The sequence below is a fragment of the Dromiciops gliroides genome, chromosome 3 (genome assembly GCF_019393635.1).
Source record: "Dromiciops gliroides isolate mDroGli1 chromosome 3, mDroGli1.pri, whole genome shotgun sequence".
NCBI classification, from domain to species: domain Eukaryota; kingdom Metazoa; phylum Chordata; class Mammalia; order Microbiotheria; family Microbiotheriidae; genus Dromiciops; species Dromiciops gliroides.
This window is the reverse complement of record NC_057863.1, coordinates 501,632,427-501,645,472: the sequence shown is the minus strand read 5'-3', so window position 1 is coordinate 501,645,472 and position 13,046 is coordinate 501,632,427. Positions and strand designations below refer to the sequence as shown.

The 13,046-nt window shown below is 39.9% G+C and overlaps 1 pseudogene; it reads left to right on the top strand.

Annotated features, from left to right (window-relative positions):
• Positions 1–1,119: 1,119 nt before the first annotated feature.
• LOC122751514 lies at positions 1,120–1,743 on the top strand (annotated as a pseudogene).
• The last annotated feature ends 11,303 nt before the right edge of the window (positions 1,744–13,046 follow it).

Below are 13,046 nucleotides of genomic sequence, written 5' to 3'. Positions count from 1 at the left end.
CCTGCTTTTCCCCTCCCCCTGCTAACCCAAAAAGTGAAGAAGTACAGTATTCATGATATTACACAGTTAGAGAAGCCTAACCAACCATGAAACAAAAGGACAATCCTTCACATACATTACTTAATAACAAACTCAGCCAGTCTGGTGAACTACCCCTTTACCTGGAGTTTTGTGAACCAGTCTCACTATCAAGGATTTGAGCTGGCACTTTTGTGGCCTAAATGTTGGTCTCTTTGATCGACCTATTCTAGCTCTTTTCTGTACTGGAAAATAGTTCTATATCTCACAGGTTTGCATATAATTCCAGTCATGAGTGATATCTTCTCCAGCAAACCCTCAGAGGGAAATCATAGTCCTCATTTTCTCTATTTGTTATGAAGATGGTTAATTCAATGTCCTTATTTACTACTATTCAAATATTTGTTTCTCTTTTCCAAAGTTTGTTTAGCTTATTACCTATTCTTTTAGGGCAGCTAGGTGGTACAGGGAATAGAGCACTGGCTCTGAAGTTGAGAGGACCTAATTTCATATCTCACCTCAGACACTAGATGTGTAACCCTGAACAAGTTATTTAATGCCAATTGACTTAGGCATCTGGGGCCATCTTTAGTCATTTTTTTCTTTTGGGGGGCAATGAGGGTTAAGTGACTTGCCCAGGGTCACACAGCTAGCAAGTGTCAAGTGTCTGAGGCCAGATTGGAACTCAGGTCCTCCTGAATCCAGGCCTGGTGCTTTAATCACTGTGCCACCTAGCTGTCCCCCATTTCTAGTCATCTTGATGTATATCTTGCCACTGGACCCAGACGGTTTTGGAGGAAATAGTCCTCCCTCATTTAAACTCAATTCACTGGCCAGAAGCACAGGGAAGGGGAGTCGCTGTGGTTTCCTGCTTCAACAGTGCTTGAATGGAACCCGCCGCTTGATTCCTGGCCAGAGCCACCCTTAGCCACCTATCCACCTTCACCTCCACTAACCGACACTTCTCAGTCCTACCGTTGGAGCAGCAGCCTTCCTCATCAGCTTCCCTGGGCCATCGCTGCAGCCAGCCCAGCCCCAGCCGCAGCCCCCTTCTCCTTCCACCTCCTTGGCTAAGCCTTCTCCACCATCTCCACCACCAAGATGACTTCGTCTCCGTCTCCGTCTCAGGTGCGACAGAACTACCACCAGGACTCTGTGGCTGCCATCAACGCGCAGATCAACCTGGAGCACTACACCTCCTACGTCTTCCTGTCTTACTACTTTGACCAAGATGACGTGGCCCTGAAGAACTTTGCCAAGTATTTCCTGCACCAGTCCCATAAGGAGTGGGAGCACACAGAGAAGCTGATGGAACTGCAGAACCAATGAGGCAGCCACGTCTTCTTGCAGGACATCAAGAAGCCAGACCATGATGACTGGGAGAATGGACTGAACGCAATGGAGTGTGCTCTGCACTTGGAAAAAATGTCAATCAGTTGTTACTGGAACTGCACAAACTAGCAACTGACAAAAATGATCCCCATTTATGTGATTTCATCAAAACCCACTACCTGAACAAACAGGTAAAATCCATTAAACTGGGTGATCACGTGACCAATCTGTGCAAAATGGGGGCCCAGATTCTGGCATGGCGGAATATCTTTTTGACAAGCACACCCTTGGAGACAGTGACAAGGAGAGCTAAGCCACACCTGGCTTCCCCTACACTTGGGAACTGTGGGCGCCACTCCTCCTGTCTTTCATTGCATGCATATTTTGGTTATCTGACCTTTTCATAATTTGTACCAAAACACTACCACCATTTACATCCCAATAAAGTGACTTGGTACCGATGAAAAAATAAATAAATCCAATTAACTGCCACTTATGATATCAACGTGATGTCATGGTTCTCTTGGAGAACGAAGGACCAACAACAACAAATTCTTCTAAGGAAAGTGTTATAAAGGGGTATATGTTACCAGTGGTTAGGGAGAAGTGAAAGATGGCTCAATGCAACCCTTTGTAGAAGGCTAGGGGTTGAGATTCCTAATCTATGCCTACTCCTTTGGTAATTAATAATGTATTCCTATAGGAAATCTCATAGTGTTATTTAATGTATACTATTATTTATGTTTCCCCTACATTTATGAATTGTCCTCCTGACCTAGATTATAAACCCTTTGAGTACAAGGTTGGTGCATTACACCTGGGGAGTTAAACGGACTCCCCACCCCTCCAGTACTCTTGACTGCAGCTCAACTATATTAAACTATTAGTGGGAGGGGGCAGCTAGGTGGCTCAGTAGAAAAAGCACTGGCCTTGGATTCAGAAGGACCTGAGTTCAAATCCAGTCTCAGACACTTCACACTAGTTGTATGACCCTGGGCAAGTCACTTAACCCTCATTGCACCCCCCACCACCCAAAAAAAGACATTATTGGGAAATATTTTTTAAAGTAAACAAAAATATAGTAGGACATGTATAATGTTAATGTGTAACTGTGTAGGCTAATCTGTGGCCTGTGGGGACCCTTATGTTTGATTTAGTGGCCCCCTTTTCTATTTTAGCTTGACACTACTGTTTTATACATCTTTGCATATCTTGTGGTGCTGAGTACACTGTTTTGTAAAAACAGATGAGTTATGGTATTGAATGGAGATTGAGTACTATATTTGGAATTAGGGATACTTGGGTTACAATTTTGCATTAAACAGAGTTTGTGACCCTGGTCAAATCACACAAACTCTCAGTTTGTTCATTTGTAAAGAGCATAAAAATAGCCCCTAACATAATGGGTTGTTGATACTGACAACATGTTGATGTATTTTTTTCTCTTAAAGGTAAATGTGGTACAGGCCAAGCTCATTTTGGAATTTTCTCTAGTATCTGTGGTCAGTTACAGCATGGTATGAATGAGGTCAAGGTTATAGTGTTTCCCTTAGTTCTGTGGCTACTGACTAGACCCACTGCCTTCCCAGCTGCTTCACAGATGCACACCCTTGGTCACAAGGGAGACTCAGGGAAGAGTGTAAATGGATTCATGAAGGCCCATTTGCCACTTCTTGAGAAACAATTTTGAGTACAGAGGGAAGGACATTATCTTTGTATCTGAAGAGTAACAAATCAGAAATACATCTTTTCCCACCTTCAGCAAGTTCCTGTCTCAACAATGACCAATGTGCTTTGCACATAAAAACCACTCCATAATTTGGATGGAGGGAAGTGGGGGAAAGAGAGAAGAGGGAAATGGGTAGGAAAGAAGAAGAGGAGAGAAAAGGACAGAGAAGGGAAGAAGAATGAAATGTGTTTTACATATTCCTCATAGGAGGACATGAACATATGTCTGTATGTTCCTTCATTGAGGAAGATTTCTGTCTCTCCCCCACCACCATCAGTCTCCACCGCTACTCCCATGCCTTCATAAGAAAACAGTCTCTCTCTCTCTCTCTCTCTCTCTCTCTCTCTCTCTCTCTCTCTCTCTCTCTCTCTCTCTCTCTCTCTCTCTCTCTCTTTTGGTCTATTGCTTAGTTAGCTGTATTTTCTTCTGCCGAATCTCAGTCCAAGTCTTTATCATGGCTCTCCATTGTGCTGCTCCCTGCTCTGTGTTTTCCAGCATTCACTGTCTCCTTCCTCATTCCCAGAGTACCCACAGGGTTTTCACCAGTCCCAGTGCAGCTGTCACTGGCCCACTGTCTGCCTCTCAGCAAAACTGCTCTTTAGAAATTGTGTGTGTGGAAATCCCAGGAAAGCTCTTATCTCTCCTTTTGTAGGAGTGAAGATGGTACAGCCTGTGCTTTTACGGGCTCTCAAAACACAAATTTGTTTTCATCTTTTACCTTTTTGGGCTAAATCCGATAATAGCCAAAGGTTCTCTCACACTTTTTTTATTGAGAAGAGCCTAGGATAGTCGGCAGACCACAGCAAGGATGGGGAAAATGACTCCTTGAAATGTGGCCAGAGGCTACAATTTCCTGGGTCACTATAACCCAGCCCTGGTGAAGAACAAAGTCGCTAATGGAGAGATGGGTTTATAAGTGAGTTTGCTTCCCCAGAAGGAGATGGAAGCAGTCCTATCACTATAACAGACATATAGAGAAAATTAAACTTGATTTCTAGGGAGACACAGTGTTTTCAATAGAAAGAGCTTTCAACTTTGGAATCAGATGGGGCTGGGTTCAAATTCTGACTCTTCACATTACTACATGTATTACTGGAGAAATGAAGAATCCTTATCTGTAAAATGTTGCTGGAAGGGAAAAATCTATAAGGAATTTTCTAGCTGTAAATCTATGCTTCTTTAATTAATAAAACTACTTCTAGCTCTAAAACTATAATCCTATGGTGCAGACCCTTTGCTTCCAGACTAATTTTGTTTAAGGAGGATATATTTCCGGTGCCTAATGAAGAGTTATTAAGCTAGCATATATAGATAATGTCCAAGGAACACAGACAATGTCTATTCTTAGGTCCTCAGGCTGTATTTTAGGAACCAAGTAAGATGACAATTCAAGATTCTGATAGCAGAAGAATATGGTGATCACACAGGTGTGAAGGAGCTGACCTTTTCCTTAAATGGCTCATTCTTTCTTTGTCATCTAATGGAACTTGTCCTTAGCAGGGGTGACAGACTTCTAGAATAGAAGAGTGAATTCTGACCTATCCTTTTGATCCTGAAAAACAACAACAACAAAGAGGTTTTCTTTTTTTTTCTTCTTTTTAAGCTATTATGAGTAGGGGGTAGGGGAAAAGAAAAATCAAAGGAAAGGAAAGGAAAGTACTGTTCTCTGGGATAAATAGAGTGATGATAATGTACTACAGAAAGAAGGCAGAGCTGGTGAACTTGCTTCAATTTTCTCTGCAGAAGAGAATGATCTTTGGGGTGGGAAAGACAACATCAAATGGCTAATTGAGAGCTGATACCTGTGATAGGGAAGGACTTGATGAGAGGATACCTGGCCACCCTAGTTACTTTCAGTTTTTCAGGTCTAGATGAAATAAATTCTGGAACACTGAGTATTCACAAATATGATTGCTGGGATATGATCAGTAATGTTGGGAATTCAAGTACCCATGAAAAGATTGGGGAAGGGCACATTTTCTTCTTTTAAAAAAAATAACAATAGAAGAGAATGTAATCTGCAAACTATAGATCAATGAGCATGATTTCAATAATTGGCAAAATTCTAGAATATATTATTAAATATATGGGAATATATGGGAAAACAACCCATGATCCTGCCAGATCAACTTCATTTCCAGAAATGAAGTTAATTTGTCAGGATCATGGTTTATTTTTTTCCATATAGTCACTAATCATCCCTTTAATAATATATTCTAGAATTTTGGTAGGAATACTAATCTAGTCTTTACTCAATTTAGAGGTCCCCTATGCAACAGTGAACTCACAACCTCATGAGGGAATCCATTTCATTTTCAGACAATTCCAAGCATTTGGATAATACTTATACTGATTCTAGTCAAGTGAAGCCAGGAAGCATTTATTATGTGCCAGGAGCCATATTAAGTCCTGGGTTCCTTTCCCCCCAAAGAATTTACACTATAATAGTGGAAGCCAATACCAAAAAAAATATGAAGCTGAAAATTGGGTGTAGGAAAAGGGAGGTAATAGAGAGAGGAGTAAGGTATTCAAACAAAGACAAGGTTGGGAAAGAAATCTAGAGTCAGGAGTGGAGTCAATGGAGGAATGAAGTAAAGAATATAATTGATCTTTGTTCTTTCCTTAAAGTGGAAGCTTTTGGGGGAACTGTCCAGTTAGAAGATGAGGCCTCAGGGATGAAGTGAACTTCCAAAATGTTTTTTTTTAATTTTTTAATTTTAAATTATTTATTTATTTATTAATTCATTTATCTATCTATTTATTTGTTTGTTTTTTTTATTTATTGATCCTCCAAAATTAAATAGCATCTAGATCATCATGTTTGTGTGTGTGTATGTGGGTTGGGGGGAGTATACAGAGTCAGGAGCAGAGCCCACAAAGAAACAAAGGGCTCAGCTTGTTTACATTTAGAGCTTCATTAAATATATGATCATTCTATTTCATGACATTCCTTCAAGAAGCTAGCAGAGACCTCCTAGAGTCTTTTCTGCTCCAGCTTTTAGAGTCTCACTTCCCTCTAGCAATCCTTCCATGGCATGCCTTTGAGTCATCTCACTATTGTTCTCTTTTACCACATTGATGCAAATAACTAAGTAGCTTAAGCTTTCTGGATCTCAGTTTCCCCATCTGTAAAATGAGGGTGTTAGAGTAGATGGATTCTGAATCTCTAGAGTTAGCGGTCTTTCTGATAATGTTATAATTATCCTAGTTTTAAGTACTTTAGTCACAATAAGTATCACAATAAGTACTTATAGAACTAAGATTAGGGGAAAGCAACTCAGACAGCTCTCTATCAAGGGAATTTCCCAGTAGCCAGAAAGGTAACTAAGCTTGTATACTTTTCTAGGGAGTAGGGAGAGGAACAATGACCGCCTCCCTCCAGAAATTCTGCCTGATTGAAAGACATTATGAAAATTTGCTTTATATTAGGAGAGGTTGTCCAAGCTTGCTGTGATTCATTCAAGTGCAATAGAATGAGAATATGGAATATTAGAGAGTCAAGGTTGTTGTTATTTTTGATTCATTTCAGTCATGTCTTACTTTGTGACTCCATTTTAGGTTTTCTTGGCAAAACTACTAGAGTTATTTGCCATTTCCTTCTCCAGTTCATTTTATAGATGAGGAAATTGGGACAAACAGGATTAAGTGATTTTCCAGGATCACACAGCTAGTAAGTATCTGAGGCCAGAACTGATCTTAGGAAGACTCATCTTCCTGACTCCAGTCACAGCTCTCTATCCACTGAGCTACCTAGCTGCACCTGAGAGTCAATGTAGTAGAGCATATAGAGAACTAGGCTTGGGCATTAAAAATCCAGATTTAGAATTCCTAACTTATTTTTCTTCTTGTCAAAGCAACACTCTCTGCACTATGCATTTGACTCCCTTCTCATCCTTTCCAAGATTTTGCTCCCCTCTTTTCAGTCTCTGTCTGTTTCTAGTTTCCTTCCTCCTATAAATATATTCAAGCCTTTGCTATTCTTAAAAATATGCAAATAGAACCAAAAATGCCATCCCTGGACCTGTTAACTCCCCCAGCTTCTCATCTAATATAGTTAAATTTTGAGTCAGAGGACCTGGGTCCAGATGTACATTCTGTTGCTTACTATCTGCTTTCATATCTTCATCTATAAAATGAAAGGACAGGTACTAGATGACCACTAAGTTCCCTGCCAGATTGAAATCTATAACTCTATGATTTCTCTTCCAATTCAACAAGATCTTTCTAAAAAAATAGCATTTTATTACCACCTCACTCCTCAAATGCTTCACTGTCTGGCTTTATTTTCACCTCTCTACATAAACAGCTTTCTATCATATCTAGTGGCTTTTGCAGCCTTCATTTCTCTCAACATTTCTACAGAATTTGACACTACTGACCAATTCCTTTCACTGGACATTCCCTCTGCCTCTGAAACTTTTCTCCAAGTTCCCTGATTTGTTGTTATTATTATTATTTTGGATCTGCCTCTTTTGACTCTTATGGGGACATACCACAAGACTTTGTACTTCACCTTTTTCTCTCAATCTGTTTCATATGCTTAATTTAAATGCAGATTTCTCCCAGATCTAGATCACTTCCTCTGCCATCTAGAACTCATTTCTAACCACGCATTTCCTATTTGCATCATAACACCTCTGGTGTCCATTGTACATGATGCAGTGTAAATATTAGATTTAGAGTCAGATGACTAGTTTGAATACTAACTCTTCTACTCATTGATCTGTGACCTTGGACAAGCTACTTGACCTTTATGAATCTCAGACTCCTCATCTATAAAATGAAGGAACTGGCTCTCTGATGCCCCTTTTAGCTCTAAATCTATGACCTTATAATGTCTTCCTGAGTTTTTTACTAGAAACTCAAACTTAGTGCTGAAGTAATCATTTTATCTCACAGTTGTTCTCTTAATTTGCCTATATGAGGTTATACTTCCATGATTTCCCTATATATCTCAGCTTGAACCATCACTCAACTTCTACTTTATTCTCGTCATTACTTCTCCCATGTAATTTAAATTCTACTCTAAAATATTTCTTATAACCACTTTCTCCTTTGTGTTTCCATAGATTCTTACCATAGTTCAGGACCTCATTAGCTCTTGCTTATATTTTCTACCTCACTCCATTCTTCTCCCCTTCTAACTTAGCATTTACTATTTTATACTTTCCAAACCAAATTCATTCATATTCACTTCCTGGGTCCTCACATAGCCCTAGGCAAAAGGTAGGACAAAAAAAAGATGAAGAAATAGGTTATTCTACTATGTCTGAATTCTGTGACAGTGGCAATGGAATCTGAAGCCACAGACTTTCTGTATTTGTTTTGTTTGTTTTGTTTTGCCTTTTTTTCCCCCAGAAGAGAAAGTGAGTCAGTCATTAATAAGTGCTTACTATGCTAGGTTTTTGCTATATAAGGAAAGGCAAACACATGGTCCCTCCCCAAAAGGATCTCAAATTTTGATGGAGCTCTGCTCTCCTTCCTTCTCCCTGTACCCCTGTCTCTCTCCTTCTCCTTCTCCCTCTCCCTCTTACTCTTGTAAATTGAAATTAATCTAAGAGAGAATGAACTAGCCATAGGAAGGTCCAGGAAAAGTCTTTTGTAGAAAGTGGAATTTAAGCTGAGTGCCAAGGGAAGCAGGGAAACCAAGAAGCAGAAGTAACAAGGTAGTAGTTTCCCTTTCCCCTTGAAATTGCATCCAACTTACCCTCTGTGTGTGTGATATTCGTGCTGAAAATATGTACCAAATATGTGTATATATGTGTGTATCTACATGCCCATACACATGTGTGTAAACATATACATATTTCTGTCTTTACATATGTATATGTGTATATATACATATATGGTATTTAAAAATCCACCATCAGAATTTGAGATCCTTTAAGGCAAGCATCAACTGGATTTTTCCTCTTCTCTTTGTATCCCCTCTGCTTAGCACAGTGCATCGAACATAGTAAACAGTTAATAAATTCTTATTGAATAGCTTGCTGACTCTCCTTTGGGACAATGGCCAGTGAAAAGGCATAGAGTAAAGAAGAGCAAAAAAGTCAGTATCTTTGGAAACTATATGTAGAGGGCAGTAATGTATAAACAGACTCATTTAGGAGAGGGTATGGGGAAGAGTTGGGGGTGGGGTATGAAGAATAGAGAAACCAAAGGATTAAGGGCCAACTTTTTAAGTGGCTGCCAAAGTTATGTTTTTAAGACCCAAGACTGATCACATGGATACTTGCCACGTGTTTACAGAAACACCCTGTTGCTTCTGGATGACCCTATACTTCCTTTAAAATGCTAGGGTGACGGGGCAGCTAGGTGGCACCAGCCCTGGATTCAGGAGGACTTGAGTACAAATCTGGCCTCAGACACTTGACACTTACCAGCTGTGTGACCCTGGGCAAGTCACTTAACTCCAATTGCCTCACCAAAAAAAAAAAAAAAGCTAGGGTGAGGGGCAGCTAAGTGGCACAGTGGGTAGAGCCCTGGCCCTGGATTCAGGAAGACCTGAGTACAAATCTGGCCTCAGACATTTGACACTTACTAGCTGTGTGACCCCAGGCAAGTCACTTAACCCTCATTGCTCTGCAAAAAAAACCCCAAACAAACAAACAAACAAATAAAAAAAAACACCAAAAAACACTAACAACAAAATAAAATGCTAGGGTGGGAAGGAAGCCACCATTTCATATGCCAATAAGTATATTTAAACCTATTTCATAGAAAAAATCATAAAAGCCAGCATATACCATCTTTTACCAGGAGACTGTAATAGCCAGGAAAGCAGTATCCAGTTTCACATCAACTATGGCTTTTTAAAAAGACTAATGCATTGAAAAGCAAATGTATTGGCACTATCCATAACCCCGACATTTTGATAAAATACCTTAGTGGCAGACTGGAAGATCAGATTGATTATCTCTGCAAGTTCTCTTCCAAACCAGTCACTTCTGTCTCACCCACTTTTTGATTTTGAAAAGCCCAAGGGCCTGATGCCAACTTGCTGCTGGTATATCACAGGGTTCTTGCCACCTTGTCAAGTCATCCCCATCCAGAACAGGCAATGGGGTTAATGGGATGGAATGGCAATCCCAGAAGTCATATAGATTAAGGAAAGGGAAGCCCTATTCTGGTGGAACTCTGTTTGTCTCCTACTTCCCTGTGTGAAGTCACTCCTGAGGGAATTGTTGTCTGGGTTAGTTCCTTGTCCAAACTCATTTTTAAAACATTTCAAGATAAGAGGCAGAGGTGGTAGAGGAGGAAGACACAGCTAACTGAGATGAATAAATCTGTTAAGTCCCCAGGCTGTGCTCTTCAGGTTCAATCAAGTACAACTTGTATTTGGAGCCAAATAGGAATCTAGCTCTGTGCAACTTCTGAATTTGGACTTAGCATTCTGAGAAGCTGTGGCTGGAGAGCCTTCCTCCAAACTTATGGAGGAATAAAGTCTTCCTGATTCTTTTGCCTGTCTTTGCATTAATGGGGCAGAGTGGTTTCCTTGATAAAAGCAACTTTACTGTGTACTTCATCCTTTGAAAATGACATTGTTAAATGATATTTCACTTGGGTTCTCACAGAGATCTAGGTGATGGGTAGGGCAGAAGTAAAAGATGAAGAAATTGAGACCACTCTATCACACATCTGAATGTTTTTTGGTGGTGGAAATGGAATCAGAATTCATTGATTTGATGTTAATTTCTTTCCCAAAGAGAAATCTCACTGAAAGGAAGGAATGAAGGAAGGAAAGGAGGAAGGAAAGAAAGAAAAATAGGATGGAAAAAAAGAAGAAACTAAAGTGGAAGGAAGGAAAGAAGAAAGGCCAGGAGTAATCTGGACGGGAAGATAGAGAAGATGAAAACACCTGGAGAGTCGTGGAGGCACATAAGAATGAATTAAAACATAAAGGTGCCAAAAAGACAACATGAAACATGTTTTTCAATTAAGCAGAGATATGAAAACCTTTCTTTTCAGTTCTTTGCTACTACTACTACTACTACTACTACTCACTACTACTACCACCACCACCACCATCACCACCATACTATCGTTAACTAACAACAACAATGGCAATAATTAGGATTGAGAGAGGGTCTTAAAATTTACAAAACACTTTAAAAACATTTAATTTGATTCTCAAAACAACCCTGGGAGGTAGATGGTATTTTTATATCCACATTTTACAAATGAAGAAACTGAGGTAGATGAAGGTTATGATCTACCAAGAGCCAAATAGCTAGTCAGTGTCTGAGGCTAGATTTTTGCTCAGTTCTTGTCTTCTTAAATCTAGATGCAGCCCTATATCCCCTGTACCACCTAATTGCTTGTTATAATCATTATGATGTCTGTTATTTATACATAGTTACATGTATATGCAACTTTACTGGGTACTTCATCCTTTGAAAATGACATTGTTAAATGATATTTCACTTGGGTTCTCACAGAGCTCCAGGTGATGGGTAGGGCAGAAGTAAAAGATGAAGAAATTGAGACCACTGTATGTGTGTGTGTGTATATATATATATATATATATATATATATATATATATATATATATATATATATATATATGTGTGTGTGTGTGTGTGTGTGTGTATACATACATATATCTATATCTATCTATCTATCTATCTATCTATCTATCTATATCTCACATATATCCTAATATTATAAATGAGGAAACTGGGGCCCAGCATGGTTAATTGACTTCCACAAGGTCACCCAGGTTTCAAATAGTGTAGTCAATATTTGGTCTCCTGTCCTGTGACTCCAAATTCATTGCTCTGTCCATCACACCAAACTGCTTCCATGTCAAAGCAGAGAGTGAGAAGGTAGTAGGGATGACATTTATCAATGATAAGAACTCCATCACAAGAGACAGGCATGGACAAGGAAAACTAGCACTGAAAAAGGAGTTAGAAACCCTGGATTCAAGTCCGGGCCCTGCTATGGGCAAGTCCCTGAACCTCTCTGGGCCTGTGTCTCTGTGAGGAAAATAAGAATGCTTTGTTTCCCTCATATTGCTATTTGAGGTTTGAGAGAAAACAGTCATAAAGAAGATGATGCTTTTTTGAAAGTATTACATATAGTTTATTATTAGTCTTCTTCTGTGACACACAGGTTTTGTTTCGGTTATTCTCAGGCCTATGGGCCATGGGTTATCTTCAGCCACCTGATCTAGTAACTGTAGGTCTAGTTCCTATATCCTTTCAGGTACCGGAACTGAGGATTAGAAAAAAAAAAACCAGCCTGAAGAGCTGTATCCACAGAGACAGAATGCTGCAGGTGTACCATATGGTCCAGCATGTGTGCCAGGCTAGCTCACACCTGGCTTTGAGAATGCATAGCTAATGCCCGCAGAACTTGAGTCTGTTCCAGGGATCACTAAGGGTATTCTCGACATAGTGAGGCTTTGGAACACACACAGCACACCTGGGGATCTTTTAATACAACCAACCTGGACCTCGCAGGGTAGGTTCTGATGGAAGTGGGCCCTCTGGTCCACCCAGGGTAAACCTGAGAGCTTTGCTGACTTGGAAAGTGAAACTGTGTTCACAGTGTTCACAGGGTTATACCATTGGATTGGTTACAGTAGAGATGACTTAAGTTGACATTTGAAAAATCACCTGATGACTTTGTCCTCCCCTTCTCATCTTGTCTCCCGTCTACCTTCCCATTACTACATGTTACTACCATCAACATACTCTACAATCTAGACAAGAGCAGCCCTTCTTGATCGAATTTGCACACAATACTCCATCTCCTTACCTCACGCTTAACCTGGGGTCCATGAACTTGTGCGTAGTTGTTCTGCCTGCACATATACAATGCCTATATGTATGTACCTACATGTATATACAGGCACATAATGATGCATTGTATTCATGTATACATATAGGCACTAGCAGTCAAATCTGATTAAAAAAAAAAACATCTCAGCAGACCAGCTAACCACATAGAGGCTAACTGACAA